This window comes from Parasteatoda tepidariorum, chromosome 1 (assembly GCF_982258835.1).
Source record: "Parasteatoda tepidariorum strain Cologne lab strain chromosome 1, Ptep-v5.0, whole genome shotgun sequence".
In the NCBI taxonomy this organism is placed as follows: domain Eukaryota; kingdom Metazoa; phylum Arthropoda; class Arachnida; order Araneae; family Theridiidae; genus Parasteatoda; species Parasteatoda tepidariorum.
This window is the reverse complement of record NC_141755.1, coordinates 84,162,969-84,184,362: the sequence shown is the minus strand read 5'-3', so window position 1 is coordinate 84,184,362 and position 21,394 is coordinate 84,162,969. Positions and strand designations below refer to the sequence as shown.

The 21,394-nt window shown below is 28.5% G+C and overlaps 1 long non-coding RNA gene across 1 annotated transcript; it reads right to left on the bottom strand.

Moving 5' to 3' along the window:
* Positions 1 to 2,066: 2,066 nt before the first annotated feature.
* Positions 2,067 to 20,231, bottom strand: LOC147816575 (uncharacterized). The gene is made up of 3 exons (XR_015435541.1): positions 20,075 to 20,231; positions 3,905 to 4,054; positions 2,067 to 3,119 (listed from the first exon to the last, which is right to left on the bottom strand). It is a non-coding gene; the product is annotated as an uncharacterized LOC147816575 (long non-coding RNA).
* Positions 20,232 to 21,394: the final 1,163 nt, after the last annotated feature.

The following is a 21,394-nucleotide window of genomic DNA, read 5'->3' as shown; positions in this document are numbered from 1 at the left end:
AAACTTTTGCTGTATTTATTTGTAATTTTAATAATGTTCAAATTAAAATTATTCCTTAAGTTTTAGTTGGCAATTTGTTTTTAATGTTGATAAAAACTTAATTTACCACACTTGGTGACCCATCCACGTGCTTTTGAACATGCTCTTCAGCTCAATCCACGTACATTTAACGTGAGAAGTCGGCGGAGTGAAGCATCATTACTTTTTTTTCAAATCATCAACGTGGCCAAATCGTTTTTCATGCCACGCCATCCTGTGCAGCTACCCGTTTGTGCATTTGTTTCCACGAGTGAATCTCTCTCTGAAACTTTTCTATTTTCTGACCTTCAGACCCCTACTGCTCAGGTCAAATCCCTGATCAAATTTCGGCTCGTATGTTAAAGGGACTCGATGGATACTCCTTGAACACTCTGCTTTCCTTAATGAATAACTCCAGGACATCAGGAACACCTCCCGTGGAGTGAAAATCTTCAATTGTGCTTCTACTCTCAAAATCCTGGGGGCAACGCCATCAAATCACGTCCTACAGATCAATATCTCTCACAAGTGCTCTATGCAAAAAATGCAGCGCATCATTCTTAAACACCTAGTAGCTCATCTTGAACGGCAAAACTCTCACCCATACCTCCATGAATTTTTTCCACGTCGCGGATGTGACAGCCTCCTCTCAACGATATAACGTACTCGATTTGCCAAAGTGAATCACGTTTTTGCAAGGTGATATGCTCAATCGCCTTTTCGCAAGGTGATTGAGCGATATCCACGGTAAGGATATCGCCCAAGCCTATGACCATGTCCAATTCATCTGACCATGGTCAGATGAATTAGCCTACAAACTCCTACACCACAATTGGTGATCGAAATGGGCTGCAGGTGGCGTAGAGCAGAACTCTCTACCTTTGGCAACACTTCACATGCTTTCCTCATTAGCGTGCGGAAAGTCATAGAGGAAGAAAGTACGTTAGTTACTCTCGTGAATTTCATATAGATTTCAATTAGTTCCAAAGAAAAGTATCACGGAAATTTAAAAAAATATTTTTATTAAATAAAAAGGAAAAATATTAAGAAAAGGGAAAATATCGTAGTATATTCCTATACAACTGAAAAGAGGAGGAGAGGGAAGGGAGAAGGGCTAAAGGCATGAAACCGGTCTCTCCCCAAATGGAGTATTCGAGAGTTGCGAATAGAACTATCGCCTCTTCTTTTCATAATTTACCTGTATGATATTTTCGATATTCTTCCAGACACTGTCATCTGTTTTGTGAATGCAGACGACATTTTTTTCGTATTAATTCCTGTCATTCCCTTTGCAGAGGATCAAAATTGCGATGGTGTATTCGGATCATCCTCACTGATGTTTCTCTGACTTTTGGCAAATAACCCATTGTGCAGCTCTAGTGCGACGTAAATAAAATATCTACCTACCTACCCTTATGAAAAAATCGAGGTATAAATGAGGTATAAACAAGGTATATTTTAAAGGTATAAAGGAGGTTGTTATTTAAAGACGTCGTTGAGGTTGAAAAGGGTGCAAATGAATACCTCAAAACCAACCTCAAATATACCTTAATATATACCTCCAGAGGTATATATGTTTCAACTTGAGGTGTTTAATTTTACATCTTGGGAGAGGTAGATATTTACTACTTTAAAGTGTTTCATTTTCAACCTTAGGTTATTACTTATCAGCTTGAAGTATATTTATTTACACTTGTGGAAGTATTTATTCAACAACCTAAAGTGTGTCATTTTACACTTCAGGTTATTATAAATCAACCTCAGGTGTATGTTGTTCGACCTCAGGTAATTATTTTTCAACCTCAGGTATCTAATTTTATGCTTGTAGAGATATATATTTTTCAACGTATGGTGTGTCATTTTACACTTCAGGTTATTTCAAATCAACCTCAGGTGTATTTTGTTCGACCTTAGGTTATTACTTATCAGCTTGAAATATATTTTTTTACACTTGTGGAAGTATTTATTCAACAACCTAAGGTGTGTCATTTTACACTTCAGGTTATTATAAATCAACCTCAGGTGTATGTTGTTCGACCTCATGTAATTATTTTTCAACCTCAGGTATCTAATTTTATGCTTGTAGAGGTATATATTTTTCAACCTGAGGCATGTCATTTTACTCTTCAGGTTATTTCAAATCTACCTCAGGTGTAATTTTTGATAGTTGGAAAGGTGATTTTTTACTAACGTAAGGTGTATTATTTTTCACCTCAAATATAAGTTTTTATGCTTGTAAAGGAAATTTTTTTAATCAAACTAAAATATGCCATTTTTCCCTTCAGGTTATATTTTTTTATGCTAATGCTGGTAATTAAATATAATTAAAATGTTTCTCCTTAGACTGCTAATTTTTAACCTAAAATATATATCTTTTCACTTGTAGAGGTATTTATCACTCTGATGGAGTTTTTAATGTTACACATTAGGTGGTAATTACTTATTAACTTTTTACGGTCTGTCTTAATTTTCACTGCTAATCCTGATGCTAAGAAACTATTTTCTAAACACATAGGCGGAATACGGATGAATCTTTCTTTCGAAAGAATTTTCGACTGATTTCCATGTATTGTGTGAAGAAAAGTAAAATGCAATGCAAAGAATATATCTTCCTTTAATTTTGAAATACAACCCATTGGAATGTATTCTTCCTCACACAATTCAAAATAGGAATTTTCACTTAACGCCTTTAATTTATAGTTTGTGAACCTTGTGCTAATTTGCAATTAAATAGTTCATAAAATTTATTAATCTTGAATTAACATGTAGAGTTGAATAATGTTAAGTATGCTGACTCATAAACCTTAAAAGAACATTTCAAATGTTTCTGTAATTTTAATAATTTCAATTAAACTATCGTGAAAAGAGGATACATTTGTTTCAGAAAAATGTGGGAACTCATTTATATAGAACAGATGTTAAAGGCGCTAATTTTTTGTAAAAGCGAAATAACAGCAAATTTAAATAATTTAGCCAGCTTACAAATAAAAACTTTTATTAACAAAAAAAATTAATTTTTCGTTCAAGAAATCAAAATTCTTGACAATTACTCTGCTTCTTCTGCAAGTTTGCTGTGCTTACGTTATTTGGAGCATTGGAACCTATAAATAAAAAATTTGAATTAGCGAGAGTCATATTTACATTGATAATGACAAATTTTAAAAGATTAGAATAATATTTTAAAGCTTATTTCGTTGCATAAATCACCTTTTATTATTATTTCTATTCAATTTTGAATAAATAAATGGTTTCTTTAGTAACAGCAGATGAATAATAATAATGACCTGCAAAACTCTCCTCCCAGTATATTTCAATTCTTTATTTTGACTGTTTAAACATATCACTTAAAAAAGCTAATTTTTCTATAAGATGCATATAAAAACTGCTGTAGAAATAACACGCTTATTGAAATTCTTAATTTTCCAATAATTCAACCGACCATTTTTAATTATGGATTGTTATGCTGATATTTAAATTTTTTTCTCAGCAAATTTTGAATAAATTCAATTACACTGGCCTGCTTGTTTAAATTTTTAGTCCAATTTCGCAAAAGAAATTGTACTAAAACCAATTCTCAATGCTGCCGATTCCGAAAATAATTGTCTATCACGTAAGGTTTTTAAAAACAAAAGGTCATTTTCAACCTTTTATTTAATGTGATCAAGAATCAATCATCTTTTAATAAAAGAATGTAGAACATCAATGTTTTGTGTTTTTCATGCCCCATCGAAATAAAAGCAACATTAAGTTTATATGTTTACTTGCCTGAGGGAATAATTTAAGATAATGCTATAAAATAATGTTTTCAAAAATCAAAGATCATGCAAACTTTATCAGTAATTTTTTAGGTGAAAAGATTTCATTGAATCAAAGGAGAATAATTTACTTGTCTTTTTTCTTTTTGGTGTATATTTAGAGTTACTCCCAGGGGAAGGCTCTCCAGTTACTAGTCTCCACTTCCTCCTAGCTGCAGAGCACGTATTATTGACAGCCTTATTCAAACCTTGAAATTCTGGATGCCATTTACGGAGCAGCTCTGTAAAAGTTGCATGTTCAAGTTGAGTAAAATCAAGTTATATAAAAGTTGCATAGCAAGTTTCATTTGGAAATTTTCAGATGAGATTTTTTTTAAAGAAATTGAAGGAAATTGAAATATATATTTATATAACTTTGATAAGTTACTAATGTTGACAACAAAAATCCAGAGTCAATAATACTTTTAAACTTTTTTAACTACAATATAAGCAGATTAAGTATAGGTTCACCAAAATGATTTTAATATTTAATTGAAATAATAAAATTATTTTTTTGGAATAGCTGTCTCAGTAAATTTGTTTTATACAATATTCTTTGTGGATTAAAGATAAAAACTATTTTATTAGAACACACTATTTATACGAAAAGTTTTCATGTTATTTTAGTCTCTTTACGAGTCTTCACGAGTCTTATTAAAAATAAATTGAAAATCATTCCAAAATATTAAACTGCATCATGTTGATCTAGAATAATATTCAAGATTTTGCCTTAGCGGACTAAAAACTAAAATAAAACTAAACACAGTGGCGCGACAGCCCATAGAGGGCCAAGGTCTACTGTGCCCATTTCAGTTTCCTTGACCTTGGGCTCTGGGATGCAGGAGCAGATGTTCCGGTTAGGTGGTCAGCCGAACGCGGAACCCCCAGTGTTTAGTTCCCAAGCATGCTTGGTACTCATTTATCGACCCACTGAAGGGATGAAAGGCTGAGTCAACCTTGCCCGGCCCAAGGATCGAACCCAGGACCTGTGGCACGGAAGAGCGGGGCGTTGCCTTAGTGGACTAAACGGACAAAAAGTTTGAATTTTGCATGAGAATTTTTTAAGTGGATGCCAGTTTTCCCTTACCTATAGTTGCCTTTTTGCTAACTAACTTCAGATATTATTTAATAGGTGATACACATACAAATACTTTTAAGGTGGTCCTAAAGCCGTATACCTGTAATGTTAAAAACCGCCGAACAGTTACACGGATTAAATAGCGTACTAAGGGTCTCGAATTTTTTCACGACATTTAAAAATCTTGTTAGCCAGAACCTAAAATGTTTATTTTTGGAAAATTAGGTTGTGAATTATTTTTAAAAGCATATAAAAATTTTGTTACATTTGATTTTGTAGTTCAGGTTCTGGAAATTAGATGGCGCTACAAGGCTACGAGAAATGTGAATTTACCGCTAGTGAGGACAATTTGCGAAAAAAAGCATAAAATACTTATTTATATTCTCATTAATTGCAAATTCTTTTTGTTTTAGGTGTTAATACAGATTGTTAGCTTTATTCCAATAGCAGTTTTAAAACATTTTATTCAGTATTTAATTTGTTTAACTGTTCGGGAGAAAAGTCACTAATTAATAATTTTTCCAGCATCGAAAATCAGAATATTTTGTTTTTTCAGTTGTTTACGAACGCGCTTGAAAGAGAGTCATTCAGGATTTAGCGACTAGCATCAGCAATTTTAATGTTTACATTGATATCACGTAGCTTTCATTTCGTAGCTAACTGGAATTTCTCAAAAGAATTTTAAAATTTGCAAGCATTTTTTCTTCAAAAGCATCTAATAGAGTTTTGAGTACGGATAATTTAATTAAAAAATATAGCTTTACTTTTGAGTATTTTATTTATTCAAAAAGCAGTATTGTGATGGCAAATTTTGCAATTTGAGAGAACTAAAATTTACAAATTTTATAAATATGATCTTTCTTTTTTTTTCTTCTGAAAATAGCATGTTGAACTTTTGCAATTTATTTTAACTGCAACTAATTTTAACTAGAACCTGGTTACAGTGGTTTCACTCTTTTTATTTATTTGTTTATTTTATAACATAATTTAAAGTTTATTATAATAATAAAGAGTTGTTACCTTATGCATACACATAAATTTATTAATTTTTTGCCCATTTAAATTTTATTATATTTAAATTATGTTATATAGATGAATATTGGAAAAAATTTAAGCATTTTTGCATTAATAAAAAATGCTTAATTTATGATTATCAGAACAAAAACAATCAAACGACAGTATGCCATGCTTCTGTATACATTCAATTAAAAGAAATTTTCTACATAAGCAAGATATACACACTTCCTTTGAAATAATGGCATTGAGTAGAGTACACACTGTGTGATTTTTGTGCCTTCAGCCCTTGGTTTTTCAAATTAGCCATGTTTATGATTGTAAAAAAATATTTGAAAGTATTTACATTTTTAAATGTAATATAGAAGATTTTTGTATAAGTATATCCTTCAAAATAAGTGACATTAAAGCAGTAGCATTTAATTGAATGTATTAAAAATTTATGATTATTCTGTTTGCGCTTTTGAAATTCGAATAATACTTTTATTTTCGTCCAACTAAGATTATTAAAACCCTTTTATATAAGATAGGTTAAATTTAATTATGACAAATTATAATTTGAATAAATTCAGTTTGAAAGCCTTTGTTTTTTATTAATATCAATTAATATTAAAACATGCAGTCTATAAATGTTGATTATTGCTTCAATTTTAAAATATCAGTTTTTAAAAGAAACACAATTGTCTAATAATGACTGATGTTTTATAGTTTTGCTAAATGGTAGAATAGAATTGTATTACCAGTGCTTTTGCAGATGACTTTTTTACCTTTTTTTTTTCATTCCATCTGATTAAGAAAATGTTTAAAAAAAGTTTATCTATTATCGATAGTTTCGATTATATAACTTCAGTTTTATCCAGGATTGGCATGATTCTTTTTTTTCTTGAGACATTCATTTGAGAAAAAAGAAAAATTTTAATGCAGAATTTATCCCTATATTCACAGTGTTGTTAAGTTTTTTTAAATTTTGATTTTATCAATATTAAAAGTCGTATCTAAAGTAACAAAAAGGAAAGAAATGTATGTAAATTATTTGATGTCAAAAATTAACTGATAAATGTAAAAAGATACTAGTATTTGTTAATAAAAGCTCCATGAAACCTTCAAATTGTACCATATATAAATAATAATGTTAAATAATTTGTTGTTTAATAACCATTATACATATTTAGTGTTGTTTATCTGATAGCAAAAACTTTAAAAATTCTGCAGCAGTTCGATCAAAGCCTAAGAGGTTTAAATTAACACTCTTTGCATTAGAATTCTGCAAATATTCTTTACTACTTTTTTCAAAATAATTTTATATAGTGATATGGTTGAATAAAATGACCAATCTAAATCCTGTAAATGTTATTATACAAATAGTGACGAAAGTTAGGTTTTGTGTTCGAACTACGAAATTCTTTTTCAGTCTTCCTGTTTTTATATAATTTAAAATTTTACTTCCTTTGGCAATTTTTTTACGTTTTTATTTTAAAAAAAACAACTTTATTCTTTTAAATGTAACAAAAGTTTTAAATGTAACCACTAATTAAGAAATGCAGTCCAGAAATATAGTTGACTTTTTTTTTCTTTTTGTATTAGCTCAATTGACCATCAGAAACATTTTATTAAAATTATTTGCCATGGTAGATTGTTTTTACCTCTTATTCAAAATATTTACCTTATTTTTACCCGAAATGATGAGTTAAATTAAAATGTTTTCCTTAAATTAAAGGAATTGAGACCAAAAATATATGTTATATGGTTATGAAAATCATATTTCTAATCTCATTTCTTAGGATGTACTTTTTATGTCTTGATCAAAGTTGTAACAATTGAACTGAAATTGTTGAAAAATTTTTTTTTATATTTAAATTGAATTTTTTTTTTTTTTTTTTTTTGTGAAATGATTATTTTTTAGCTTTGATGGATTCCCTCTCCATGAAATCTTCACTATATTAGGAAACTTGTCTCTATTTATATTTTTACCTTAGGTTATGCAATTTGGAACTAAAATTATAAATTTTATTTTGGTGTGTTTAACAACAGACTTAAATCACAAAATTTATTAAAAACATGTGGTGTAACTACCAATATGATTATTAAACATCGATTCACTACACACAGTCATTAACTTAATACGACTCTCATGGCTAAAGCTCAAAACCTGGTGACCTTAATCCAGCTCTCCTGGTCTTTCACAAATACAGAGGGGATGAATTGTGGCGTAACTACCACTACTATTTCTTAACATCAATTCACTTATATATAAGACATGATAACTTGATTCAATTTTGAGATACCTTTTGATAGATGAAGGTTGGCATTGTCTAATGGCTCGTTCACTGCAAAGTCTCTCTTTTCTTTATTTATGGGGTACTCAAACCCAGTAAAATTTTAGGATATGGTACAACTCTAATTCAAACATTCATTACATCAGTAATAATCTTTTATTCCAGCTCAACATCGAAAATAAAAGTGGACCTCAAATTTATATTAATATAGTAATTATTAAGATAAGTTTTGACTTTGATACTTTTTATACAATCCAAAAAGAGTTTTATTTTATTTTTCTTTAAGTAAAGAAAAATTGGTACTTTAAAAAAAATTAGGACACGAAACAAACATATTGTTTTATTGATTTTCCAAATAATTTATTCCGTATTCGACGACATTTGCTGATCACCTAATTATTTATTTGGTTCACATAATTGTGAGTAGTGACTTGTTGCGAAATGAATCGTTTAAAATAAATTGAAGTTTTAAAAAAAAGAGAAGATTTGTTAGTTTCACTAACTGATAATTTTTTCATATTTTAATATCTTTAATTTAATAATTTTTTAAGTTACTTTAATAGTGATGCTTTCTGTATTTATCTTTTAAATAATAAGTATAAAAAACAAAAAAACGAAATATTCATAATATTGAATAATGGAATATGCTGTTACAAGAAATAATAAGCAGCTTTCGTTAAAAATATGAAATAATATAGTAATGCAATAGCTTAATGTTTTAAAACATTTCTAATTTAATTGCTAATCTCCTAACAAAAAAAGAAAGAAACAGACTGGACATCATTTACCAAGGCCGGATTTACGTATAAGCTGTAGCTTGGGGCCCCGAGATGACAAGGGCCCTCAGAAGCCCAAAATGCTTCTTTTCTGCATTATCGGACATAATAAATATAAATAAATGACTGAATAAAACAAAAAACTTCATTGTCATTAGAATGAAACATATCATCTTTCAAGCAATTTAAGTATTAATAAATTACATTTATAAATAAATTTTTTAGTTTAAAAGATAAAAAAGTTTTTTTTTTTTTAACCCCTTCATTCGATCATTAGACTATTTAATATCTGTTTCTAAGGATCAGATTTTCCTTTTGTTTTACTTTAAAAGTGTACAAATTATATATTCAATGCTTTCATGTGATATGCAGCAGTTTTAAATAGCACTTAAAAATATCTAAAATGACTGAAATTGTCAATTCAAAAAACAATTACTTTTGAATATGAAATTAAATAACTACACACGTTTGTTTTGCAATCTCATTTTATATAGCATTATTTAGAGGAGACAGTTGCGTGTGGATGTGAAGATGACGTAATGAAAGAGGCATACAAAAAAAGCAAATTTCAGTTAAAATCCTCAATATTATATTTTTAAACTCCTCGAAAAATGTAGTAAAAGAGGTATACAAATTAACTGTCGCAATCATATTAATATTAAGTAAGAACGAAACAGAAATGATAATGTTGAATCACAAATGAGACAGGTGGTATGAAAGACATCGAAACCTATTTGATTGGTAAAACTAGAAGACGTTTCTAAAATTCTGAAATCTATCAGGCTTTAATTTTTTTTTCTGTCACAAAATTTGTCAGTAATTAAAAATAATACATTTATTCCCAATATTGGTTCTGTTTTTTCGTTGATTAAAATGTTTAACATTAACAGATAGTTGTTTTTTAAAACATTCCATTCCATAATAAAATTCATTCCATATTCTACAATTGTAATTATCTAAAACTAATTGATATAAAGCATTAGTGTGTTTCATTGATATGTTGAATGCTCGTTTTGACTGGATGCTGCTCTTGCACATCCTAGCCACTATACACAAAGAGACGAGCTGATACTTCAAACCCGTATTACATTTATTCTCTCTGATATTTAATAGACCCTTTAATAAATCCTTAAAAATATAAGCCAAAAATTTACATAAATAATGACAATTTTTATTCTTGCACTAAAATTTAACAAATGTACTTGAAACAATTAAAAAGAAAGCAAAAGTAATGAAGAAATATTTTTAATGTAAACATCAATTAAATAATATCAGCTTACGAAATGTTCTTTTTATTTTTACAAACAGTATTAATATAACGGCCCTTACCTGCTCCAGGGTGTAGGGACTGCTGGATTGGGAATTGACAAGGCTACTGATTTGAATATTAGTAGTCGTAAACTCGAAACTGGGTTGGCTGTGCAATGACTGTTATAAAATAAATTAAAAATGTGGGCGGGATAGCCTGGTTGATGGGGCTCTTGACTCGTGGTCGTGAGAATTGGAGTTTGAATCCAGCCGGCAGAAGAATACCAATGTATAAAATGGTGACTGACGCATGTTAAATCTGTTGGGGTCACAAAGTCCTCCAAGTTCTCATAAGAAATACCTCTGGGTACTGATCCAGCAGTTCCCTTGTCTTCTGGCCTCGGTTCAAAATTACAAGGCTACCGAGTTAAACATTGGTAGTCGTGAACAATTGAGAAAAAAATTAGCAAAAAATCATTAAAAATTGCAAATAAAATATATTCAAAATGAAATTTAAAAAAAACTCTGTCAAATATATAATGGCCCTTCCAGCATGCCAAATTTTTACTCTGTGCTTAAAATTTGTTTCTGTTGTAACTTTTTTCTATCGTTCAAAAAATATGTGCAATAAAAGAAAGGTTCTGCATTATAGTCTCATCACAATTAATATATTTAACAATAAAGTAATATCAAATTTTTAAAAAAATTTAATGTTAATACTCAACAATAAAAAATAATGACAGTTTACTTTAGGTGTACAGAAATAGAATTGAACTTATAAGGGCTCCACCAAGCTTAAATCCGGCCCTGTCATTTACTGATGAGATTTGGGATTAAACCTTACTAAACTGATGCCAAATGTTGATAATTACTTATTAAAGTATCAGGTTCATCCCTCCCTCTAAAAGCATTTATTTATTGCTTAGTTATTTTATATAACAAATAATAAATTTTAATTTGACTCGTTTTAATTTGAATTTAATTAATAAATGTATAAAATTAACATGTGTTTTTTCTTAAGTTTTTCACACTACACTTCTCTACAGTTAAAAATTTATATCTGTCACAGTAAGTAGCACTATACCAGCTGTCAAAAATACATTTGAAGTTGATGAATTTACAAAAAATTAATATCAGGTAAGCAGGGGTCTACGAGACAAAAAAGTTTGGGAACCAATGATAGGAGATAACGCAGCTTCTTTTGTCAATAGAATAATGGTTGCATTTAGAGCACTTTCGTTCTCAGAAGGAGTTCAAGATATTTAGTGGTGATTGTTCTATTTGCAGATAAAATGGTAATAAACTCTGCTGTGATCAGGGAACGATTTGTGTTGTCAATTAGCTCAGGAGCTCCGGAAGAGATACGAGTACTGTAGCTAGTCGGAAAGTAGTAAAAATTTCGATCGCAATTTAATTCAGTTATTAATAATAATAAACCTTTCGGTGATAAAAGAAAAGAGTTGTTTTTTTTTTCATTGATAATTAATTCCGTTTTTATACTTAATCGAGATTTCGTACGTTATTGTATTTTTTATAAAAATTCGATACTTTTTTTTAAACATGAATATTTACTTCAAATCCACAATAAAAATATCTTTTTTACTTAATTTTTAGCAAACATTAGTACATTAGAAAACATCAAAGAACACCCAGAAAGTTTGAATAAAAATATATTTTACAGAATTTAAATGAAAATAACTTGGGAGCTAGAGATTTTCTTAAAAAATTAAACACTAGAATTGGCAAAATTATTTTAGCTCGGAAGCTAAGGATACATAATATGTGATTAGCGTTGAAAACTCTAAAGCAGTGTTTCTTAACCTTTTTGGTATAATGGACCCTTTTTAAAAAATTTTAAGAAGTCACAGACCACCCCCTGTAAAAAAATTATTGCAAAAATCATTAATTATTTTTACTTTACTTTATTTTCAATTGAAATAAAATTCGAAGGCTACTTTGCGTTTTTGAAAATGTTAAATTTTTTTATGGTTTGCGAATGTTCTTTTCCTCACATTATGGAGGATTGCTGGCATATCTAAGTGAAAAGAGCAAAGGGACGGCTCATAAAAAATGAGGGGTTGATAGAGGATTATAAAAATAACAAATCGGATGTAATCAGGGGGTTGCCCTGCTGCTGCAAACTGAAAGTCGTTTGGTGGAGAATGTTAAAAATATGACAGGGATATTAGAGGGTCCGCACTGAATTTTGGGTATCTCAATCACCTAGTTTCAAATATGTATGTATTTTCATCTTTTAGAAGAAAAAAAAAGATCAAAGTTATTTAAATATTATTGATCCAATCGTCTTAAAAATAGTCGGTGGACCCCCAAAGTATGACGCATGGACCCCTAAGGAGTCCATGAACCACAGGTTAAGAAACCCTGCTCTAAAGCGTTACATGAAAAATTAATTTCCATTACAGATTATTTGCAAAAACCGTTTAATTTGGCAGTTTATAAATTCATTTTTGTTAAATTTGCTTTAATTTAATTTTTAAAAATAGTGTGTACACACAGATATATATATAAATATTTGGATTGTAATTTTTACAGCAGCAAATAGCATTATTAAAATTTATAATAAAATAATGCCACGTCAAAAATTTAAATGCATTTTTAGCGTGAATGAAATAAAATTTTATTTATTATCTTTACTTCATGTAGAAATTACGGCTTGAGCAAAATTTGATTTTGTATCTTTTATTCCGAAAAATCTAAATACATAATAAAAGATTTTCTCGGCTGTACGCAAGCTAGTTTCAATGAGTCATATGATTTTGTGAAATTAATAAAATACCAGCGTATGAACTTTTACTAACTGGGCATCCAAGGCCAAATTAAGTTTTTGCTCTACTTATGGTTAAAACGCAATTGTAATTATTTTTTAAATTTTTCTTTGAATAAAATGTTGCAGCTTTACACAGTGATTTTTAAGTAACTTTATCAATTTTAATTCGATTTAGTTTAAAATTTAACAGTGTATATTATACTGATGTAGTTCTTATATTATACTTTGATATTTTCTATTGAACGATATGCGCTTTTCCTAAAGACATTTTCCATTGAATATATTACCAATTTGTAAAAAATAATAATAGAAAATGCTCTTCATGCAAAATAAACATCAATAATAATAAACATCTTGTTCAATTTTTTGGTAAAGAAAATAGAAATTTGAAGAAGTTATGAGGCTTATAATTAGCAAATTAAACTTTTAAAAAAGAGCATTTTAGTCTATAATTTAATTTTAATCATTTTCAAGATATTGGTGCTCAGGGATAGGAGTCCTATCTTGTTCTCCACTAGTTAGTTACGCCACCGATTAGCATTGGAACTAAAAGACACAGAAACTTTAAGTTATATATCGATTTGAAAAATATTAGAAGTTCTAAATTATAAGGCTTTGCAAAAAATTTTGTACTTGACTTATTAAAACCCTAACACTCAATTATTAAGATAGTTTATTTAATTGTTTTTACAAAAATTATTATATTTTCTATTAAAGTTTTATTGGAAAAAAATTGTGTAAAGAAAGAATCGTTGATTTATTGATAACTTTCACGCGAATAATCGAAGTTCTAGGTACTTTTAGGTAGCTTTATGTTCAACACAGGAATGAAAAGAATATGAGCTTTGCTTGAGGTAAATTTCTTGGTAAGTAGCATCCTCCAGGTCAGAGGAAGTAGGGTGGAATGTCTGTAAAAAAACCTGTTTTTGAACAATAACACTGAGGGAGAAGTGTATTTAAATTCCATTCATAGACGATGTGTAATTATGTCCCTATTCCCTGAAACTAGAAATTATTCTTGCAACCCATTTGCACAATAAATTTAATTTGAAACGAATTATCCTATTTTTGTTTAATTTGAATGTAACGTATGATTTATTTGACAAGTTGTAATAGAGTGTGTTAGTAGCGTCCATTGGCTCACAATTAGATGATTAAATAACAAATATATAAGTGGTTGACGCGATTCCTCTAAATTATTCAGAAAACAAAAAAAATTATAATTTCTTTAAGTTCTTTTAAGTTTTAGGAGCTCTAGCCGAAGCGATTACATTTCTACTTCCAACCCTAGCCTAATTAATCTATGTTTTCTATATATTTAGTAATAATCAGAACTGTGTTAGATTTTGAACAACTTTTCAATCAAACTAATGAGTTATAAAATTTCTATAAGAGAATCCAAAAAAATAACTTAAAAATTTTAAATAAATAATTTACAACTTGGAAAATAAAGTAAATATCTTAAAAACAAGTAGGCTAAAAATGGGAAAATATATTTAATCAGATCTAAAATAAAAAATGTGGGGCGAATCGTTTTTAAAAATTGTGGGATAAATGTTCGCCGTTAATAGAAATATATTACGAAAGTGGTTTGTTCGAAATGAGTGACTAACGTCTAAAAGAATAAATTTTTTTCTTTCTTTTTTTTTGACTACTTGTACTACATAGTTTATAAAATTAATAAATGAGAAACATAACTTTTCATTTCTTTTATTTTTGTAGAAACTGATATGCACTTAATTCGGTGTCAGTTTTTAAATTGAAAATTTAAGGGTACAATTACGCATTAAAAATTAAAAAAAAAACATAATTTCTATTCAACTTATGTGCACACTAGGTTTAAAAGTACAACTATAAATCAATTTAATTTTTTGATTACAAATCAGTGCATCAATTTTAAGAAAAACCAAAAACCTGTAAAGAAGAACTTTTTTAAAGAACTGATAACGTGTACGCTTTTGCATATTTTATCTGTCAAAAGACTTATATATGGCTTCGCGCAATCGGAAATTCCTATCACTTTCCCTGTAGCTAGAGTTCAGAAATTTTATTAGATGATAATACAAGTATTCTTCGTTTTCTGACCGCTACAATCAGAATCCTTCTCTCAGTTGATATTTATGGTAAATCGAAATTTAAGACCACACATTTAAGACAAGCTAAAATGCCCATATTGTATAATTATTTCAAAATGCCTCGAGCACAATTTATCTACATTCTGTTGTTAATTGAAATATAACCTATTTCCTTCATGAACGACCTATCAGATACAAAACTGAAAAAGAAAGAAAGAAAATATTCTTTAAAAAAGTTTTTTTTTTTTTTTAAACCGAAGGAAATAATTCAATTTTTGGTACACAAAAAAACAGGGCGTACCACTTTCGTAAATAACTTTGATCTCCACCGAAAATTCCTCAACCTTACTTCTTTCGATAAACTTCATCAAAGAACGTTCTTCGCATTTCTAATAATATATGTGGGAATTAAGTTTCTTATCTTATGAGGGTCAAAAATAGGCATTTATTCTACTTTTATGTCCACATGAAAATAAAATAGTATGAAATTAGAATGGTTTTTTATGATTAAACGAGGAAAATATTTTTTATTTAAGAAAAATCAGATTTTTTTTCTTTTAAAACAGTTTGATTACTTGAAATCTCTAAAACAGCCTCGTTGATTTGTTAATGACACCGACTGGAAAATATTAGTTTTATTAACCTAACTGATTTTAAGGGTTGAAAAACTTAATGATATTTTGAGACAGTGTCCTCTTACTTTCTATTATTTGAATAAATTTTAAAAATTTTCCTTTTTGAAACTCATATAGAGTTCGATTGTTAACTTATGTATTTTTCATTTTTTTTCCTTCTTTTTTTGAAAGGGTGATTATTTTAGATTAAAATATGAAACTCTTTTATAAAAATCCACAGGAAAAAAATATGTTGAAGTTCACCACTTGTAATACTTGTGTACTTTTGTGATCAACAGATAGCCAACTAACTGAAAAATATGATTCTTTTTTTTTTCCATATCTTAAAAATTACTTTTTACAGATATGTGTAATGTAATCTTAATTTATTGTGCAATTAAATTTTTTTTTAGAATTTTTTTTTTCTTCATCAAAATAAAGATGAATCTTATGAAATTTTGTTGATATGACTATGGCTTTAAAATTTTATTTAAATAACCCACATATCTTAGGAAAGGAGAGTGGTTACGGCATGAAACATAATTTTTTATGTAAATTTAATGTTATCTAGCTTAGTTTAAAAAATGCATCATTTGTTATTTATGCATGCAAGCGATTTTTCAAAAATAATCTATTAAGGTATTAGAGCATATATACAATTACAAAAAATAACATTATATTATTCATTTCAACCATTAAATGAACAAACTTGTGTTTTACATATTTATTACAAAAGCACCTAATAGATTTTTTTACATTTAATTACATTTTGTAAGGCTACTTTTTATTATATTCTTAAATTTAATTATATTCTATTAGGTTACTTAGGTGAAAAATTTATATTATTTATTAAATCTGTAACAAGGAAGTTTGATTAAAAAATATAAAAATATGTGTAATTGCCTGAAAAAATTAGAGGGTAATTATTTCTCAAATGCCATACATTTGGTCCTTAAGCCATAAATTTGTTGTCGAACAATGCTTAAAAGTAGTAGAACTAAAACCGCTTAAAAGAACTCTCTGTACATTTAAAAGACACTCTGTACTTAAGATATTCCTTTACTTAACATGAGTACAAATTCTTTTAAAGTTTATAACAAATGTTCAAAAAATAAATAAAAATTTATTGCATTGCATCATTTGGTTCATAAGATAGTTTTTTTCATTAAAAAGAAAGAAAATATAAGCAATTATCTACACAATCTATTTTAAAGAAATTTATTTTATAATTACCAAAGACTAAAATAATCAGCATATTTTATTTATTATGTGGTGCCCTAACACAAACATTAAGAAAAATATATTAGCATAAAGCTCTTTTTTCGTCAACTTTTATTTGCAAGATGCAATTTTGTTTATTGCGCATTGTTGTAGGGAGAGCAAGATTCTGTGCAGATGCATGGTTCAGAGCAGTATTGACCATATGAAGTTTTTACGGTCCTAGGAAAAACCATGTTTTCGTATAGTTTTTTCACTCTATAAAAAAGTAAGATTTCCCATGTTGTTGTTTCCATGATGTTGTTTTGTAAAATAAATCATTTTCTTATGGTTTTTACCATCTTCAGAACAAAGTCTTATTGTTTATGCCACTTTTGTGAACATCTCCTTGTATGTATCATTGGACACTATAACTTTATTGCAGCTGCACAATATACACAAAAACACTCAAATAGCAGAAAAGCTTTAATAAGCAGAATTTTTTTTAAAAAAACTAAATATCAAAAAATTTTCTTTTCATGAAAGACTGATAAGGACATGCAAAAATATTAAATAATATTACCAATAAATTGAGTAGTTATTTATTCAATAAATGATACGTAGAAAGAAATCATATCTACAATATAGAAATCATATATTCCAATCAGTTATAAATAACAAACCACTACCTGTCAATAAACATGGGTTAACAATATTTACCTAATTTTTATAGGGAAAAAACAGAGATCTGAAGTAATGTACTACAAGTTGTGAAACTATGTACAATAATTGCTACTTTTTGTGTACTTTGTAGTATAATGTGTTTTCTCAAAAGAAAAAAAAAAGAGTAGTGCAAAAAAAACAAACAGTAGTTTGTAGAAATTCCGCAATTATTTTTAACAATTACTTTATAGAATAGAAACGTTTGTTCTAAAGTTAAAAGATCCCTGTGGCTGCAGCTGAGCATATACAAGAGTTATGTATTTATACTAGTCATTATGAATAAGAGATATCAATTTGACCATATATTCATGCCCAGACAATGTCAGCAATCAATTTAAACATATATTCAAGTGTGAATGTTCACTTATGAAAAACATTGAAGTTATTTCAAAGGAAAGAAACATATTTCCGATGTATTTAATTTCTTAAGCACATAAAATTGCAAATATTAGATAACTTCCTCGCATTTTTCAAACTGAATATTTGTTGTCGAATAAAGCATAAAAAATTGTTGTTTTAGGATAATGTTTTAGAATAACAAACTGGTTCATGCAAACATGAATAAATAATTACTAATAATTTATGGTGTTTCAGCTCATATTTTATTAAAAATCATTTTAAACTTAAGTGTAAATTAAATTCTCCAGTTAAATTCATTTCATTTATTAATCTAAGATTATTTGTTTTACGATACTAGAAGTCGTTCTTTACATATTTACATCAATATACATCATTGCGATACATTGATTTATTTACATCTAGAAACTGTTAAAAGGTAGAATAGCTCTTTTTGAGGTAGCCAATCAACTATGAGTTAGAATCATTTTTGGGAAAGGCTAAACTAGATCTTAGCCTGAGGCGGGGTGTGATTTTCAGCGCCATCTAGTTTTCAAGTTTGAGGCTAGAATCCACTTTAGGACCGCCTTAAGATACTCAACTAAACCAAGCTTATGTATAAAAGGGCAAGTAAACTTAAACTAGGCTGCATTAATTTCTTCGTAAAAATTTTAGTAACTTGTACTTGTCAGAATTCAATATGCTGTTGCTGGAATTATTATGGTGTTATTGAAGAAATGATTTCTGGTGAAAAGATGCGTTCTCTTAATCTTAATTTTAATGTTGAACTAAGCCATATTACACAAGTAACTAATTCTGGCAACTTTAACTTAATTCCTGTGACAAATATATCTTCTGTTTGTATTTCCATCCAGTGCGATGACACTGGAAAAATTTATTTTGCTAATGTGGTGAACAATCTAGAATTAGAATAACTTTTTTCTCTCTAGAGGCAATGTATATGTAAGTTCAGTAATCCCCGCTTATATATAATGTAATCGCTGCTAATATCAATCACTTATTATTACCGAAATTATTCGGTTCTGATTTTTTTTCATTGATATTATAGTTTTCTGTGATCCTTACATAATTTAATGTTATTAGAATTTAATTTTCAAAATTCTTTATTTATTAGCGTTATATTTTTATTTACTCTGCACATTTAAAAATAAAAAAAATTCTTTTCTTTCTCTGCGATAATGTTAGAATTTCCAATTTCTCATCATTTCTGGAGTTTAGAAACAAAATATTTTTCAGATTATGAAAATTTATGAAGTTTGCTTTATTAATTTGTGAGGGGGGGTTAAAAAATTAGTTCACTAAAATTAGCTTGAATCTTATCTCATATTACATATATTTTTATTAAAAAAAAATTTCAGATTTTATTAGGAATTCTCATATATTTTTTAATGAAATTTGTTGATTTGATATGGTAAACTTGTTTCCTACCTTAGAATCACCTGTTAATAGTAAACATTAATTTAAAAAAATGAATATTTACTTCGAAAAACAGGATTGTTTTTTTTCTTCATGTTTGTAAATATATATTTTTATGAAAATGCAACTTTTGAAGAAATATTAAAATTTTTGTGTGATGTATTTACCCTGATTGCAATTTTTATTGTATATGTTTATTTTATTAGTTAAATATGTATGTTAGATTTTTGTTGAAGGCAACAAATATGCATTTCGTTCCTTACAATAGTATTGTTTATTTGTTTTATTACCTGCAATATATAGAAACTGTTAACTTTCAATTTTCAGTGATTTATTTATAAGAGAAATTATGAACCTTTTACTCAATCAGCTTGCATACTGCTACGTTAAAACATATACATTTAAGCAAAACAAAAAGAATAGTTATATTTGAATAAATTACAAACAATAAAATATACTGTGCGTAACCTGCTGTAACGATTCACCAGTAACGTTACCCTAAACAGCGACGAGAAATATTTAGATTGATCTGTCTTATTGCTAAGCCTACAACAATAGCCTCAAAGAATATCCTCCGACTTAAATAATGTAAGATCAGGACGCGTCTTTAAAACAAAAATAATGAAATTTAAGTTTGAAAGTTGAGGCATATTTGATTAAAAGTGACAAAGCTAAATTAATAAATGTCAAGCACACTTACCGAATTTTAAAGAAACTTTCGATTGTAAACACACACGCCATTTGCCGGCTAGCACGGAACTCTGGGAAGTGAGCTAGTTGATATGAAGTGTACTTTAAACAACCTTAAAACAACCTTAGGTATAAATAAAATGACTTCATACATCTCAATAAAGACCTCACTCTCTTTAGTTGAAAAAAATTTTATTTTTTATACCTCGTAAATACCTCTTTTGTTACAAGTGTAAAAGAAACAACCTGGTGAACCTTAAAAACTGCCTCATGATTCTGGTTGATATGAAGTGAATTTTAAACAACCTCAAAATAAGCTTAGGTATAAATAAAAGGACTTCATATACCTCAATAAATATCTCACTCTCGTTAGTTGAAATAAGGTCAATTTTTTTATACCTCAAAAATACCTCTTTTATTACAAGTATCAGAAAATCAACTTGATATACCTTAAAAATCACCTTATCAGTCTGGTTGATTTGAAGCGAATTTAAAACAACCTCAAAATAAGCTTAGGTATAAATAAAATGACTTCATATACCTCAATAAATATCTCACTCTTTTTAGTTGAAATAAGGTAAAAAATTTTACACCTCAAAAATACCTCTTTTGTTACAAATGTAAGAAAATAAACCTGGTATACCTTAAAAATCACCTTATCAGTCTGGATGATTTGAAGTGAATTTTAAACAACCTCAAAACAAGCTGAAGTATATATAAATCAACCTCGTACACCTTAATTACAACCTTTACGAGGTATAATTTTTATTTCTGTTTTCTCTGCAACCTTAAATATACCTCAAATATACCTCAAAACAACCTTAATACCTCAAAAATACCTCAAATCAACCTTAAATATACCTTAAATTTTCATAAGGGTACCTTATTAATTCCTGTTTTTTTCTTATTAATTCCTACAGTCTCTACTTCAGATATTACAGTTAACTTTACTAAGTCTCTAATAGTGGCTAGCGGAATGGTATCTAACCTTCCTCCAACATGGGAAAATCCTCGGCCCACCCTTCTTTTTCAAGGAGAAACAATTACATGGACATTCCATATCCGTATTCTAGGAATTAATTTTTTCATCTAATCTCAGCTTGTCATTATTTTCAACAAAAACGAGCATCTACGCTGAAAAAGCTTAATATATACTGAAATGTATCGTAAAAAATTTCTGTGGCTAACGCTCCTATCACTTACTTCATATAGTTCAGTCATACATGACACATACTCTCGACTTTGGGTTGCCACCTTCATTCCTTTGCTAGTAACAAAGAAGGTAAAATCTTGACCCTCTGTCCTGTTCTTCTCATCACTCATGGACGCT